General features: G+C 32.6%; 1 protein-coding gene across 8 annotated transcripts in view; it reads left to right on the top strand.

The window, feature by feature from the left end:
* Positions 1–17,619, top strand: part of LOC127702521 (protein phosphatase 1 regulatory subunit 16A-like) — a 92,507-nt gene that overhangs the window by 14,039 nt on the left and 60,849 nt on the right. The window contains exon 1 of one of the 8 annotated variants that reach the window (XM_052206754.1): positions 12,660–12,968. The exons of the other annotated variants lie outside the window; for them this stretch is intronic. The gene's annotated coding sequence lies outside the window, so the exon portion shown is untranslated. Of the gene's footprint in view, positions 1–12,659; positions 12,969–17,619 lie in introns of those variants that run through there. 8 annotated transcript variants of the gene reach the window in all.

Here is a 17,619-nt window from a genome sequence, read left to right on the forward strand (position 1 = left end):
CATGGATAACATGGCAGTTAATGTTCCGTTAAAACGTTCCACTAAGCCATCAGTCTCAGGATGGTATGCTGTTGTAAATGTTTTCTTCGTGTTCATAAGTTTACAAATTTCTTTAACAAGGTTTGATCGAAAGTTTTTCCCGTTGTCTGAAAGTAGCTGTCTTGGCGCCCCATGACGACAAACAACTTCTTCTATAAAGACTTTTGCAGTAGTGGTAGCATCGGCATTAGGCACAGGTATTGCCTCAGGCCATCTTGTCAGATAATCACTAAATATTAATATATATTTATTAGAGTTATATGTTGGTGGAAAAGGTCCAAGTACATCAACTGCAACACGGTCGAACGGTCCTGATACTGCAGGTAATGGATTTAATGGCGCTTTAGGTCGGTGTTTCGGAGTCTTCTTAGTCGCACAGTCAACACAAGATTTGCACCAAAATTCGACATCAGAATACATTCCTTTCCAATAAAATCGATCTTGAATCTTAGTGTACATTTTATTTAGAGATAGATGTCCCGCTGTGGCATCATCATGACACGCATACAGTATCTCATCAATTAAACATCTCGGTATTGCTAATTGTCTTCTTAAACATTGTCGTCGTTTTCTGGATCCCGGTGTGAATAAATGATATAAAATACCACTATTGTCTAATTCATAATTATCCGATAAAATCACAGTTTCTCGCGCTTTCGATGACTGGTCAGGCAGTTCCCCTTTTTCCAAGTAGTTTATTATTGCAAACAAATTTGAATCTTTTCTCTGCATTTCACAAAGTCTATCGATAGAAAGTTTTGGAATAACATCTTCAATTTTATGGTCTTTTAATGGCGCAATAGGAGGAATTCGCGATAGTGCATCTGCGTTTTGATGCTTTCGACCGGCTCTATGTTCAATTTGAAGATCATATTCCTGTAAGGTCAATGACCAACGTGCTAACCTTCCAGCTGGGTCTTTAATGTTCATGAGCCATTTCAATGGATTATGATCAGTAATAATTGTTACTTTTCTTCCATAGAGATAATGTCTGAAATATTTCACACCCCACACGATAGCTAGAGCTTCTTTTTCTATCACAGCATAATTACGTTCGTTCGGTTTTAGTGTTCTACTTGCATACGCGATCGCCCTTTCACCTTCTGGTCCCTGTTGAGCCAAGACTATTCCAAGGCCTGTATCACAAGCATCTGTCATCAATAGGAAAGGCAAATTAAAATCCGGATAGTGTAGTATGGGATATTGTGTCAAGGCCTGCTTAAACATGTCAAAGGTTCTTACACAATTTTCGTCCCAAATGAATTTGGTCCCTTTTCGTAAAAGCTTATGAAAACTGTCTGCTTTACTAGCAAAGTCTGGAATAAATTTCCTATAATATGATATCAATCCTACAAAACTTCTGAGTTCACTGACATTGTTTGGCTTCGGAAAGTTTTTGATTGCACTAACTTTTTCTTTATCAGGTGAAATACCATGTTCATTTACACAATGTCCTAAGAAAGTGACTTCCCGTTTCGCAAAGAAGCACTTTTTAGCCTTGAGTTTTAATCCTGATTCTTGAAATCTTGTAAAGACACTTTCTAGTCTATTCATGTGTTCATCAAAGGTTTCAGAGAAGATTATAACATCATCAATATATACAAGACAAGAATTCCACAATAATCCAGAAAGTAGTGTATCCATAAGTCGTTGAAACGTTGGAGCACTATTACATAATCCAAACGGCATAAAGTTAAATTCAAAGTGACCACCGAAATATGAAAAGGCTGTTTTCTCTTTATCGGATTCCTTAACAGGTACCTGATGATATCCTTGGCACATATCTAGAACGGTATAGTATTTCGATTTGTTTAGAGCATCTAGCATTTCGTCAATTCTTGGAATCGGATATACGTCCTTTTTTGTAATTTCATTAATCCGACGATAATCGATGCACAGTCTTATCGATCCATCACGTTTGGGGACCAAAACGATCGGAGCAGAGAACGGACTTTTAGACTTCCGAATAATCCCTTGATCACATAAAACTTTAATTTTATTATCTATCACATTCCTTTCACTGAATGGGATTCTAAACGGACGTTGATAGATTGGTTTGCTTTCACCAATATCAATCGAATGTTCCATCAATGTAGTATTTCCAAGCTGATTATCAGAAAATGCGAATATAGACTTGTACTTTTGCAAAAGAACTTCTAATTTCTCTAGTTCACTTTTCTCTAATCCTTCATCTATATTGAATGTATTTGTATTTTCATCAATACTTTCTACTATATCTATTCCATTCATAGAATCATACTGTATATTATCGCTATCGGATAACTGCATATCTTCTAAACATTCAAAATTAATAGATTCCTCATTATTAATCACAATACAATTATTTCCTAAATCTACATTGCATGAAAAATCACACAGAATATCTAATCCTATAATACACTGATAAGAAAAATTACTAGCTACATAAACATTATACACAAAATCACACTTTTTTCCAAACTTGAATTCCACATTTGCTTTTCCAATTATTTCAATTTTATCACCTGATGCCGAAGTGATACATACATTATTTACTTCAGATACATCCCTCCTATTAACAAAGCAATCATTTACAATACTAACTGTTGATCCCGTATCAACTAACATTAAAACACTTTTCTCATTGACTAATCCTCTAATTTTGGCGACACAAAACTTTGGATTTAATTCACAGGAAATAACATTTTCCTTTACAACATCGGAAATAACCACATCATTCAGAACAGACGTCGCGACAGACGAATTTCCGAAATTTCTATTTCCACGTACTTCAGGAGGATTCATTTCATTTTCCTTTAAAACATCTGAACTAACCTTGGCGAGACAAGATTTTTCAGAACTAATATCTACATCATTCAGAACAGACGTCGCGACAGACGAATTTCCGAAATTCCTATTTCCACATACATTAGGAGGATTCATTTCCTTTCCTGCTGCCTTCCCTCCTATTAAGGAAGCAGCTCTTAGTTTCCCGACGCATAAGTAGAATTCTTCTCATCACAACTTCTCTCTACGTGTCCAACTTTCATACAGTAATTGCAAATCGGCCTACCGTCTGATGCACGTAAATTTCTGTTACTACCATATCCTCGTCCTCTTCCTTGTCCTCTCGATTGTTGAAATCTATTCCCACGATTTCCAAAACCACCTCTTCCTCTCGTGGGTATATTGTTCATCTGCATTGCCAACACTTTCATTTGTTCAGAAAGATCTTTAATGTTGTCCTCCAAATTGTTAGTACTTATTGCGCATGCTGCAACTGTTTGTCTGTCCCGATTTGTCAAAGTATTGTTGCATTCCTCTCTTTTCGCTGACCTGAACGCTTCTTCAAATGTTGTAGGGTTCGATAACATGACGAATCGTTTAATATCCTGCTTGAGTCCTTGAATAAAATGCTCTTTAATTAGAACGTCTTTCTGGTCTCTTTTCATATCGGAATATGCACGTGTTGCAAGTTTATTAATTTCTGATGCGAAATCTTCAACATTTTGTCCTTCACGTTGTCTTGCCTGAAAAAGGTTACTGTAATACAATGATTGTAATTCCTTGGGCATAAATCTTTTCCTTAGAGATTCACATAATGTTGCTATATCTTCCTTTTTGTCGTCCTCTAGAGATTCGTAGAATTCCGCTGCACGGTCTCTCAAAAATGCAGGAAGCGTATTTGATTTTCTTTCACGGCTCCATTCATTTGCAGTTGCAATTCTATCAAAATTTTTCAGCCAACTGTCAATATCTTCGTCCAGATTTCCATAAAATATAGTTGGTTTCACAATGTCTTTAGTAGGTGATGGTTTAAATGTACTTAAGTTTGTCCGTATTTCAATTTCATCATCTTCCGATCTATTTCTTCTTGATCGTCCTTTGGGTGGCATATTGCAGAGTTGAAAGTTAAAGTCCAAAATGTTTAATTAAAATCCAAAATAAATCCCGTCGCTGGCCACCATAATGTCACGGAGCTATTCTAAGGCACTGGCTTTAAAAACTAATTTTCATATATACATATTTATTATGTACAAGTTCATATATATATACTTTCATTTAATTACATTGTTCAATATAGAGACACATCCATTCTCTAACACTAACTATCTTAAACTCTCCCGCATCTCAACATTCACCTACTTTTTATCATCGAAAAGGCCTTTCCTACTTTCATGACTTTCTCACACATTAAATCGTCTTTCACCTCAAGATCACACAAGTATAGGGACAGAATATAAACAAACAGAACCATAAATTATACGGCTACTAATTAGAAATGATTACAGTTAAAACACAGCTGCATCATACATTAAATTTAACGGTCAATCAGACAGTCTGCTAAAGTTCATGAAAACAATAAATCTACAAATACTTAACACGCTTGACCATAGTAAATTAATGTGGGCAATTAAATACCGATCTGAGATAAGAAATAAATGTGCAAAGTTTCACTCTATGACAATTTGAGAAAATTTATCCAATGTAATAAGTGATTTTGCATTAAATTACCTGTATTTCTGAACAGGCAAAAAATATAAGAAATAAAAAATAAAACTGTTGAACTCCAAGTTAAAACATTAAAAGGATTTTCATAGCTGTGCCAATTTACAAAGTGTTTAATTACATTGAACCCTCCAGCCGGTTATGTAACAGTTTGCTACAAAAGTAGGTGTGTCCTTTCCCAAGTTAAATTTTAAGTTGTTAGGTGCGAAATTTTATGGTTGTATAAATTGTATTGATGAAATTTACCTGTCGGAGACAGTTCTACCTACATTTGTATATAGTTTAATGTAATGTAGCATATGTAACTGATAATTTTCATGTCATTAAAATATTAAAGTACAATTAAGGAAGTTAAAAATTAAAATAGTTGTGTTGCGTGTAGGTGGATTGAGAAATACTGATATTTAACTGGTAGTATTTAATGTTCAAACTTGTACTGCATTACTTATAAAATTGCAATTATTATTAGCTGAACTCAGTTTGTAAGATTTATAAGATTATTTAAATTAGCTTGTCTGGGTTGTACACAGCATTCTTATGGAAAAATCACTCATAAATCATGTACAATTTAGTATACCATCAACTTTTATCGTCAGATTTTTTGTGGATAGAGCCAGAGAAGTGCAAATTCTGAAATATGTTATAAATTGTATATGTAACTGTAAGGGAGGTTTTACCCCCAATGTTTAACATATATATCATTCAATAGGCCATTATCCATGACATAAAGTAACAGTTGAAAAAGTCTATTTGCATACTAGATAATAAGATTGTTAGAATTTAAATGATCATCTTGCCACTGGACAATCTTCTGAAGATATATTATGTAATAAGTAAATAAAGTGTCTATACAGGAGTCTTGCAAAAAATGAAACAAAGACAAACTGTCAGATTTTTGATGTTTGAAGCTTTATCATTTTGTGAAAAAGTTTGTCAGTTTTTCCGTAGAGATTTTGATAGCATCATGATCACTGTGTATCATCGCCACCGGAAATTGGGTACTAACGAAGCGGAGAGAAATGAAAAAAAAAAGTAAACAAGGTAAGAATTCATTCAGTTAAAAGCATTTCTACTGATTTGACGAGGGTACCGCTTAAGAAATGATTTTCTGATATATAATTCTTTAAATGATTAGGCCGATAAGTACAAAATTAAGACAATATTTTGTGTTATACTCCAAAGCTTGCCACTAAGTACCTGAAAATTTCGAGGTCGATTGTCCTCTGTTGCCCCATTAGCAAGATATTCAACTGTTTTTCATTATTTTTCTAGACACGTTTTTAGATTATGATAGTGTGACATCATATTGACTGAAATCTGTTGTCATAAAGATGTTTTTAAAGAATATGGACCAAAACATTGTTTGTTTATTGTACGGCGAATTGCAGGACGTTGTACGGCGAATTGCAAAATAACAACTTTTGTCTGTACGGCGTCTTGCAATATATTGTAATTTAAAGATGAAATTAATCACTGTTTAGATAATACCAAGTGACGAAATTTTGGCTGTATCAAAGCTTTACCGGCTTACAAATATACAAAATAAACTACTTATCGAATATTATAAAATATAAGCCGTTAATTTCGTTCAGAAGTCGTCGTTGCGTACCTCTATTTGACTTTGTGTTTTTAAAGACAAAAAGGTTTTTTTTCAACCATATTATCCTAAATACATTCATATATCGTTATAATACTAACGACTATTGTCTTATTTGTTGTCAGGGTGAAATTTTGTAAGTTCAATAAAAAAAAAACGACCATTCATCTTTTGTTGGCGCTGTTTTTTTCTTTAAATATAAACAGTGGAGATGTTGTATAATTGCAAATAAGATAACTATCCACCAGGGTCAAATAAAGTGTATGTAAGCAATTATATGCTATCGTTTGGCCTTCAACAACGAAAAATCGTACCTTACAGTCGGCTATAAAAAGCCCCGACATGAAAATTGTGGAAGGATTCAACAAGAAAACTAACGGCCTAACTCATAACAAAACAATTAACGAAAAATAACAATAGATAGAGATGAACCAACGACAACCACCAAACTACAGGCTCGTGGCTTCGGACAGACACATAAAGAATGTGATGGGTTAAATAGATATAGGAAGATGTGGTATGAGTGCCAATGAGACAACTCTCCATCCAAGTCACAATTTATAAAAGTAAACCATTAAAAGGTCAGTGTACGGTCTTCAACATTGTTTATTGTTTATTTTTTAAATTTCTGAAATGAATAATTTGTTAAAAGAAAAGTGAAGAAAATACTTTGTTTTCATTGAAAATTAGGAGAAATAATTCATGAATTGTGGTTCGAATTAATTTTCTTGTTTCTTATTTAAAATGAGATTGTATTTTTTTTTTTTAGTTTAAGTAAATTCAATCAATCTTTTTATATACAGGGAAAAAATAATAAAAGACTGTTGCTAAGGCTGTTTGGCCTAAACTTAAATGAGTAGATGGAGGGGTAGTGAAAAGGAACTCGTATTCGTCCGAATTTTCATTGTTACAGTAGTACATTTTCATGATTACTATGTATAATATTTCTCAGTAAATTTTAATGTGATATTGTGCCAATTAAAATTATATACTTAATACAAGTAAGACTTGCATTTGCCTTAAAAGATATAGCAGTACGTGATTATTTGTTTTCAAACACACCTTCTCTGTTTTGAAACTTATAAAGGTATGGATATCGGCCTATCTGTTTGGTTGAATATAAATGTGAATTTATAGAGTTTCAAAATCAACAGTAAGCCCTATTTTTGTGTGTGTGTGTAAATAATCTAATCTTTAGATAGATGCTAAAATTAAAATCATTTTTCTTAATAAGAAGAAAAAAATGCAACTTAAGCACGCCTGAATGTAAAAAGGTGTACCCGACTTAATTATTCGTTCACGATAAGAATTTACCGATTTCGGTATTTTAACAAAACTGTTTACGAGGGCAAATAAATAAATGAACGCTATCAAATCAACATTTAAATTTACGTGGATTTTTCCAAAAGAATTTATGAGTTTGCACCATCAGGTTTTAAAAATATTTCAACCTGTCCTTATTAGATGTTATTTCATTATATTTCTTTAAACTTACAAGTCGAAGATGCTAGCTTTTGTGAATTGTATTAATAAGTATATAATATAAGATGACAACAAAAAAAAACTTTATACAAGGTCATCTGTATTCTCAAGTAGAAAGTTTATATAAATAGTTTATGCCATAGCCACAGCCGGATTTGTATCCCTTGTATCGGATTCTTCTTTCATTCTTTCCAAAAATGATTAATCTACGGTTAATATTTTTTTTAAATTTAAACAGTGTTAGCCACCGAGCTTGTTCGTTTCTTTCTATATAGAGATGAAGTTTTTTTTTAGAAAATCAATGTTCTTTATTCTAATATATTGGCTGTATCTGCCTTTTACAAATAAGACAATAACATTAATTGAAAAAGGAGACGTGGAATGGTTTTCACTGAGAGGACTTTCAAACAAAGTCCAAATGAAATAGATTTGACCAACTATTGGTTACTATACACTTCACAATGAACAAAACCCATACCGTATCAAAATTGCCTGATTTATGACAAAATCATAAACAAAAATGTCAGGCAGCAGCTTACGACAGCCGCTATATTACATGTTCCTGACCAGGGACAGACACATATATATTGAGGCGGGCTTAAACATGTTTGTGAGCACTCAAACCTCCCTTAACATGGTGCCGTGGTGTAGCAATTCAACATTTTTTTTGCAGAGAATGATTATTCATTTATATTTCATTTTATCTGAAAGTTGAAAGAGAATTCATTCACTTAATGGTTCTAAATATTCAATGCGGAAAAATTCTCCTTCCATTACCTCCTTCCTTCCCTCCACCCACAACCCATCCCCGAAATGTTCATCACTTATATGAAAAGCTGACTAATGTTGTATGGTTTAAACATTTGGTTGAGGCAATCTAAAGTTTGAGGACAGAAACGACAGCTTTAGATTTTTTCATTTATAAAAGGGCATAACTCAAGAACGGTAACAGTGACGCTACCCAATTTATAACTTGATCTGTGTTTTGTGGTGATAAGCATTTCATGTAAGTTTTAAAACATTTGGTTAAGGCATACTAAAGTTAGAGAACGGAAACCAATTATTGGGACTTTCTGGACGGACAGGAGAGACGGGACGGACGGACATGGGTAACATTTAACGCTACGTCAGGGCTGAACAACAGGTCAGTAAAACAGTGACATGCCTTTCCGAAAGTTACAACATTTGCCAGCTTTTGTATATGCCGTTTTCATATTGTATACATCCGGTATGTAAAAGATTTAATAGGACTGTGTTCAAGCCTTATATTGTGTATACATCTTAAATGGTGTCAAGCGAATTGTATTTTTATCAAATGCATAATTAATATTTTAACCTAATACTTTATTTTCTTCAAAAAGAGGGCAAATAAATATTTTGAAATTAGCAAGTTGCCATACAGTTGAAAACAAGTTGCCATACAGTAAATTTGTCAACATGAGCAAGTTGCCGTACCCTAGACTTTATTTTTTATGGTCTATTTTCTTTAAAAACGTTCATTTTGACAACAAATTTCAGTAAATATGATGCCACACTATAATAATCTAAAAAAGTGTCTGGAAACATAATGAAAAACAGTTGAATATCTTGCCAATGGGGCGACAGAGGACGATCGACCTCGAAATTTTCAGGTACTAAGTGGCAAGTTCTTGAGTATAACACAAAATATTGTCTTAATTTTGTACTTATCGGCCTAATAATTTAAAGAATTATATATCAGAAAATCATTTCTTAAGCGGTACCCTCGTCAAATCAGTAGAAATGCTTTAAATTGAATGAATTCTTACCTTGTTTACTTTTTTTTCCCATTTCTCTCCGCTTCGTTAGTACCCAATTTCCGGTGGCGATGATACACAGTGATGATTAGAAAACGTCTTTCCCTTAACAGTATATCATCAAAGGAAGCTGAATTTGTGTATAGGATTATAGAGTATGGTAGCTAGTGGATTAATGTTATTCCACCCTCAGGGGGAAATCAGAAAAAGTAAGGAGCTCTTGACAGTCTTTGCAAGAAATGCTATATGTTTTGAAATTACATTGTCTTTTTTCAGACTTTGGACAATTTACAGCTTGGCACATTGTGTCGAGACCTGTCTATTGTTGAAGACTGTATGTTGACCTCTAGCTGATGTCTTGATTGTTTGTGTAGTTGGGTTGCTGTTTTTTATGTTCATGTATACTGTGGATTCATTGTTATTCTTGGGATACCAGTTTTTTTGTTGGATTTCATGGGTTACGGTGAACAATGAATTTAAATGTTTTAAAGAAGTACAAATTTTCCTTAAAGGCTTGTATGCAGACATTGGCAAAACCATGAAATGAATATCCACAATAACACAATTTTCATAGATCCACAAAAATTGTACCCACAAATATAAATGAGTCCACAGTATCCCAAATCTCCTTTTATTCATATTTATAAACCTTCTGTTTCTTAAGACTAACACAGTTTGATGAGCACTTATACATAAATAGACAAATGTCCGAGCAACATTAGTATACATATAAATAAGCATTAGAAGCACCAGTGTGGTTATTATCTTGTCAATCTTTATTTTACCAAATGGTAATCTTGATTTATAAAATCACTTTTCTGACTATTGGTCAGTAATGAGGTCTTCTGGGTAATAAATGGGAAATAAAAGAACGAATAGCCATAGTAACGGTAACCTGTGAGCATACTCTAGACTTCATACAATGATGCATGTGAATTGATCAAAATAGCATTAACCTACATGTATAGTGGATGGGATAGACATTGAAATGGTTGTCTTGACTTAAAGACAAACCTTCCATGGTCTCTCTTAAATATATTCACAGCTTTTTTAGACTTGGGGCATTTAGTATAAGATATTTGCATATTCTATAGACACCTGTCTATTATTGAATACTGTATGTTAACATCTCGATAATTTTGTTGGTTTTTTGTTTCACGTGGCAGTATTTGTAAGTTAATGAAAATTATAATCTGATACTTTGTGTATCAACACAGGTTTTTGGACTGAATCTTTGAATTCAGTACATGTATATAATGAAAGTAATAAGTATGTGACCTACCCTATAATAGTATGTGTATAATGTGAATGTTTGCAGTATATTTTTGAATTTTTTCTGCCGTACTAGTTGAGTCATGCTGTAAGCTGGGGTTTTAAAGTTATTTGTCAAGTGTAATATACATTTTTGTTTATTTTAATTGAAAAACAAAGGATGTGGGGAATCCATCCATGACACAAAATCAGTATATGCACAGCAAAAAAATACACAAAAAGCAAAGGAACAGCGCTTTTATTGCTGTTCTTCATCTCAAAGTCACAGTGAGGCCTTCAACACGGAGCAAAAAAAAAAATGCATGACACATAAGGGGAAATAACTCTTATATACTCACAAAACCAAGGATTTATAACAACATTGCAAACTATTTTAACAGAAAATAAATCTCTTTAGGCCAACATAAAAAGTATTCATGTCTGACACTTGATCTTTCATATTTTTAACCCCATACCCTAATTTTTTTCCCTTTATTTTATGTTAAATCAATTTTATCGATTTTAACAAATATTCCAGTGAAAACATGATTACATCTGATGATTGGCATTAACAGTTTCTCATCTTTCTCTGTAGAAGTTGTGATTTTCAAACATGTCTGTAGGATGTAGTTATATTCAGATGTAATTAATGTATTTGATGTTAATTATCGTTTATTGATCATGTTTTGGCTAAATACCACATTAAAAGTAACATCACTGATCATATATAATGATAAACTCTGCCAGTTGTAGTTATTAACTTTCTCATCCTTATCATGTATACCTCAACGGAAATTCATTTATGATGAAAGAGTTTATATTGAAATCGGTATTTTTAGTGCATCAGGTCAAATCACCTGAAACTTTGATGGAGAAGAAAATTATCTTCAGTTGTAGATCTACATGCAGAGAGAAAATGCACTGGAATAAAACTTAAAATTTATAATTATCAAAAATGCGCTTTTTGTGTGCAATAAAATGATTGTTTTCTATTTAAGTTTGTACAATCATAATATGATATTTCTTACAGTTACGTAATACAACAGATTTGAATCCTGTTTTATTAATATTTTAAGAGAAGAATGTGGGATAAAAAAAAACAAAACAAGCAGGTGCATGCTTACTGCATGGTTTGGCTCATGATTTTATGATTATATTGATCTATACAGGTGTCAACAGAAAGAAAAACAATTATAGAAAAATTAGACACTTGATAGAAAATGATTTGGCACATCTTCTTACAAATATTTTTGAAAGTTTGTGGGAGGATTTTTTATATTTAGATTATCTGGCCTATACAGCTCAGAATTGTCAATTACTATCATGTCATATTCCTACTCTGTTTACGGTCTACCCATCATCCATCTGAAAGTTTTCAGAAATCTTCCACAAACAAGTTGGTGTTTTAGGACCATCCGTTGCTTTTCTTAGGGGTCTGCCTTAATAATTAGAACTTATATGGCCCTGTAATGAAAGTAAAATGGCCACTATTGTTAAAAATAGAAAATAGGGAAAATGTAATCCTGTTCAATAAAAAAACTAAAAAAACTATAGGGACCAATTGCTTTCAAACTTTGAAGAAACCATACATTTATCATCTTCTTTATGAAGTATGGTTGACGACTCTATCAGTTTTAAACTATAATGCTTCTAAAAATAGAAAATCTTGAATTTTCATATTAGACACTAATGCAAGGAGTCTGAAATAAATATGAATTCTGATTGATTTTCAAATGCAACTACAAATTATGATAATTCATGTATATACATACATATATATATTTATCTGACTAATTCTTTTGACGTCCAAAAGATCGACCAGGTTTAATTAGTTTGGAGGGTGGCCCTTGTTGACATTGACTGACCCTCTCTCTCCCCTTCCCAAATCAGTAGCAAACATTTGACATAAGTTTGTATGAGTGATACATGTTTCGTGCAGCCTCTAGTTATAGTTGTTAATAACTAATCTCTCTTTTATAAAAAAGAAAACTGTATAAGTAGTAATTTTGTTAATTAAGCTGCAGAGAATAAAATTTCATTGAAGTTACATAATCGTAGTGAACCATGACGGCCATCACTCACATAATAAATTTCCTTGGCCTTGAAGTACATACCATATTACTCTGAGGAAATTGACAATTCAAAGTGAATGCAAAGTAGTCGGTTTACAGTATGATGGAGAAATTATTTACATTTTTGTTGATTAATTCATAACGATATTGACCTAGATTTAGTATCTGCTTGTCAATGTGATATAGAAAAGTTTGTCATAAACATGGATTAAGTACAATAATATCAAGGATGATTTATGGCCATCAATAATTTGTTCTTTCAAGGTAAGTATAATAATACTCAATGTTTGGTTGGATTAAATAATAATGTATTGGAAATTAATGGACTATAAATGAACTTACTTTCTACTATTGAGGTTTGAACCTGTTTTGATGGATAGATATGAATTGGGAATAGTTGAATGTTTGACAGTTAAACAACAATTGCTCTGTTATGTGAGAGAGAAAAATAGAGCTGTTTTAGTAAATGAAAGTGTAATTTCACCACAAATCAAAATTTAAAATTTAAAATGAATGATTCACATGCATTATGTAATATAAAAATAAGAAGATGTGGTATGATTGCCGATGAGACAACTCTCCACCAGAAACCAAATAATATTGAAGTTAACATTTGCATTAAACTAGACAAATTCCAACAAATTACCCTCAACCACTCTTATTTAGTTGGATGTACAAGTAGCTTAGGTTTTTAAGGGTTAAATATCTTTGACATCATAAGATTTGATTCAGTTGCTATATCATTGCATGAGTTTTCGTCAACAATATAATAGATAAATATTAAAAACATAAAAAAATTTGTTAGAGCCTGAGGAAAAAGTTCAGAAATTCAAGAGAGAGAACACTAAGGTTTAGAGGAGAGAAAATTACAGGAGATGAGAACTATAAAATGATGAGGGAGAACACCTAAAATAGAAAACGGTTAAACAATAAAAGAACAGAAAAGAAGATAAGAGATTTCTTTTGCCTCACCATAGATTTCTCTCCCCTCTCTTCCATAGTCCCCCCTAGAGTTTTGTTTTGCCTATCTGTTTTGGTGTTTATAAAATATTATCAATACATATACATGTACATGTAACAAATACACCTGTTGTTAGCTATCTGCTTTAATGACAAGTCATCTCAAAACATTTCAGTATGACTAACAACAAAGCATCAATATTTCTAATGATTACAACATGATGTAGGGAATCAGATTGATGTATGACACTTTAGAATAGAGATTTAGCTAGCTATAAAACCAGGTTTAATCCACCATTTTCTACATAAGGAAATGCTTGTACCACCATTCAATTGGTGTGTTTGAGCTTTTAATTTTGCCATTTGATAAAGGATTTTCTGTTTTGAATTTTTCTTGGAGCAGTATTTTTGTTATTTTACTTTTTTGTTTATTGTTGAAGATTGTATACTGTCCCCTAGTTGTCTTTTGTTTACTTTTGTTATTGGGTTGCTGTATCATTTATGTATACCCCACATCTACTCTTACACATATTTTTGCAGTCATATTTCATGAATACATGAGCAGATCCATACAAAAAAACATTATTGTAGAACTTCAATTTCTAACCTTGGTTTTAAATCAAGGTCATGAGACATCTATTAGGTAACAATTGCTACATGAGAACTACATCCAGTTTGTATAAACCCTTGATGTTGATGGTGGTTGATGTTTGTATTTACCCAATGTGTTTACCTTCCATCACCTGTTGTAACGGGAGAAAAGATAGTCAAAGCCAATAATACATTGCTAAATATGTGTTGTAAAGGCTTCACTGTGACTTTGAGATGAAGAACAGCTAAATATATATTATTGAAGGCTGTTCCTTTGCTTTTTGTGTGTTTTTTGCTGTGCATGTACTGATTTTGTGTCTTGGATGGATACCCATGTCCTTTGTTTCTCTATTATATGCAACATTAAATATCTGTTTACCTACTCCAATAAGAAAGTCAGTTTTCCCACAATGTTAAAGGAAGTGTGATGAATGAACACAAAGCAAATTATAGGTAATTATAGTATAAGAAAACAGACCTTTTTTTACCTGTAATTTTTTACCTGTATTTTTTTTTGTAAATTTGACTGAAATATTTAGGTTTATATAGCTGAACTTGATGGTTATTGATTACAATAGCTGATTCCTGTTGCTAAGACATTGAATCATATAACCAATAGGTACTGTCAATTTTTTGTGATTATTCAATCGGAGTAAGAATTCAGTTTGCTATACTTTGTACATACCATATCAATAGAAAATTTGCCTTCATTCAGTATAAAGTTTGTGTTTTGACTTGCCATAGGAAATCAAATTAAAATAGTTATATTATGAAACATATAACTTTCACAGCACTTGTAAATCTGAATTATCAAAAGTTAATTTTGCTGATTGTATTGAACCATAAGATATACATTATTGTATGATTGGATATATTAGGGAACGTTTTCTGGTGGATATCACATTAGTATCAAGTCAGATATTCTAATGAACATCATGTTCTACTTGTGAGGAAATCTGAAATTTACCTAAACTATGTTAGTACATTGATATCTTTGACGTTGGGTAGCTGTCTGATTTAAGTTCATATCTCTTTTTATTCATATAAATCCTGTTCATTTTAGCGATTACATGTTCAAATATGGGGCCAAGTACTAAATGTGTCACTGATAAGAATCCAGACCATCAACTTTCACACAGGAAGGACTGAGGATTGCAAATTCTTTTAACAGGAAAATATGTCATCTCAGGCCAATATAAAAAAGTATGCATGTTCACTGTCACATGAGGTTCCCTGTGTTTTAACCTCCTACCCTAATTTTATTTTACCCGTGTCCCATTAAAGTAACAATGTCTCCTCAGTAGAGTCAGGGTAAACATATTTTGATTAAAAAAAATCCCTGCCTACAGACCTTAATTATTTTTCATGTGACAGTTAACATACTCGTATGTATGTTTTTGTTTATTTGTTGGTTTTTGATGCAATAAGTTATCTGTGAGAGTCAGTGTAGCAAGTTATCTGTGAGAGTCAGTGTAGCAAGTTATCTGTGAGAGTCAGTGTAGCAAGATTTATCTATGAGAGTCAGTGTAGCAAGTTATCTGTGAGAGTCAGTGTAGCAAGTTATCTGTGAGAGTCAGTGTAGCAAGTTATCTGTGAGAGTCAGTGTAGCAAGTTATCTGTGAGAGTCAGTGTAGCAAGTTATCTGTGAGAGTCAGTGTAGCAAGTTATCTGTGAGAGTCAGTGTAGCAAGTTATCTGTGAGAGTCAGTGTAGCAAGTTATCTGAGAGTCAGTGTAGCAAGTTATCTGAGAGTCAGTGTAGCAAGTTATCTGTGAGAGTCAGTGTAGCAAGTTATCTGTGAGAGTCAGTGTAGCAAGTTATCTGTGAGAGTCAGTGTAGCAAGTTATCTGAGAGTCAGTGTAGCAAGTTATCTGTGAGAGTCAGTGTAGCAAGTTATCTGAGAGTCAGTGTAGCAAAGAAATTTAGTTTTTTATGTTGTGTTTTGTAGACTATTGTTTGTCTTTTCCTCCCTTTTTTTTTGCCATGGCGTTGTCAGTTTGTCCTTCACTTATGAGTTTGAATATCTCTCTGGTATCTTTTGCCTCTCTTTTAGATGTTCACATCCTGTTCTGGTGATAGCTGTCTCATTTGCAACCATACCACACCTCTTTGATTTTATATTAATCGATTTCATAGTTTTCACCCCATGTAAAAAACAATGTGTGTGTATGCCTGTAATACCAGTGAAAGAGTAAATAAAAGTCAATTGCACATTCACTGCTGTACGAAACCAAAGAAATTCAGTCAGAAGTTGCACTCATTTTATAATGCTCTGTATTCCAACCAGTAATAGTGTGAAGTCTCCCATAGCTCTTTAATATTAAGTCAATATCACCTGAGAGACTAATGAATGGATTTCAGATTAACTTACAAATTATTAATATAAAGTAGAATTATGCATTTTATACTGAGTAATTGTCTTCTACTTTTGTTTTTCTTTATTTGTATTCTACATTTGAATGTTTCCTAAGATGACATTATTAAAGTGTCAAAATTTGGAGATTTGTCTGTATTGTAAAACAATATGACAGCCATAGTTATTGAATTCTATAGGTATCAATAAATTTTCTTGTTTTGTTGTGTTGTCTGAATGCTGTCTCCAGGATGTTAAATAAATTTTCTTGTTTTGTTGTGTTGTCTGAATTCTGTCTCCAGGATGTTTAATAAATTTTCTTGTTTTGTTGTGTTGTCTGAATACTGTCTCCAGGATGTTTAATAAATTTTCTTGTTTTGTTGTGTTGTCTGAATGCTGTCTCGAGGATGTTTACCTTCCCAGTTGGCTTTTCTGCATGGTATGCATCCTTTATTTGGTTTCTACAGTTAAAGTTCTTAAGTTACGGTTTTCAATTGGAATTCCACTGTGTGTAAGTTTGCATCCTTATATAATTTTAACAATTAGAATCCATTAGATGAGATATATATCTGATGTCATTTTAAAATTAAAGTAGACTGTTGTAACAGCTGGGAGAAAGTGAATGTGGTTAAGATCACCCCAGTCTAGCCTTAATCTATAATTGTATGTTTGGCTTGTAACATTTTTTGGGAAAAATCACTGTAATGAATATAGGATATTAATACAAAGGTATATGTATGCACTAGTTTATGGGTGTTTTAAATTCAGTAAAGATAATTTATTTCTAGTGAGCAGATCATGTAATGATGTACACACATAAAAAGTAGTATTGATGCAGTTTTTACCTTACTTGTACATGTGGTTGAAAGGGGATTGTTAAAAGAATGGAAAAACTCCTAGTCATCTTATTCACTTGACACAGTCTTTTACCACACCAGTTATATACATTGTGTATATTCAGATTTATTAATAGACTATCTATTCTTTCTTATCACATGAAACCAGGAATTAT

The sequence above is a fragment of the Mytilus californianus genome, unplaced genomic scaffold (genome assembly GCF_021869535.1).
Source record: "Mytilus californianus isolate M0D057914Y unplaced genomic scaffold, xbMytCali1.0.p SCAF_5, whole genome shotgun sequence".
NCBI lineage: Eukaryota > Metazoa > Mollusca > Bivalvia > Mytilida > Mytilidae > Mytilus > Mytilus californianus.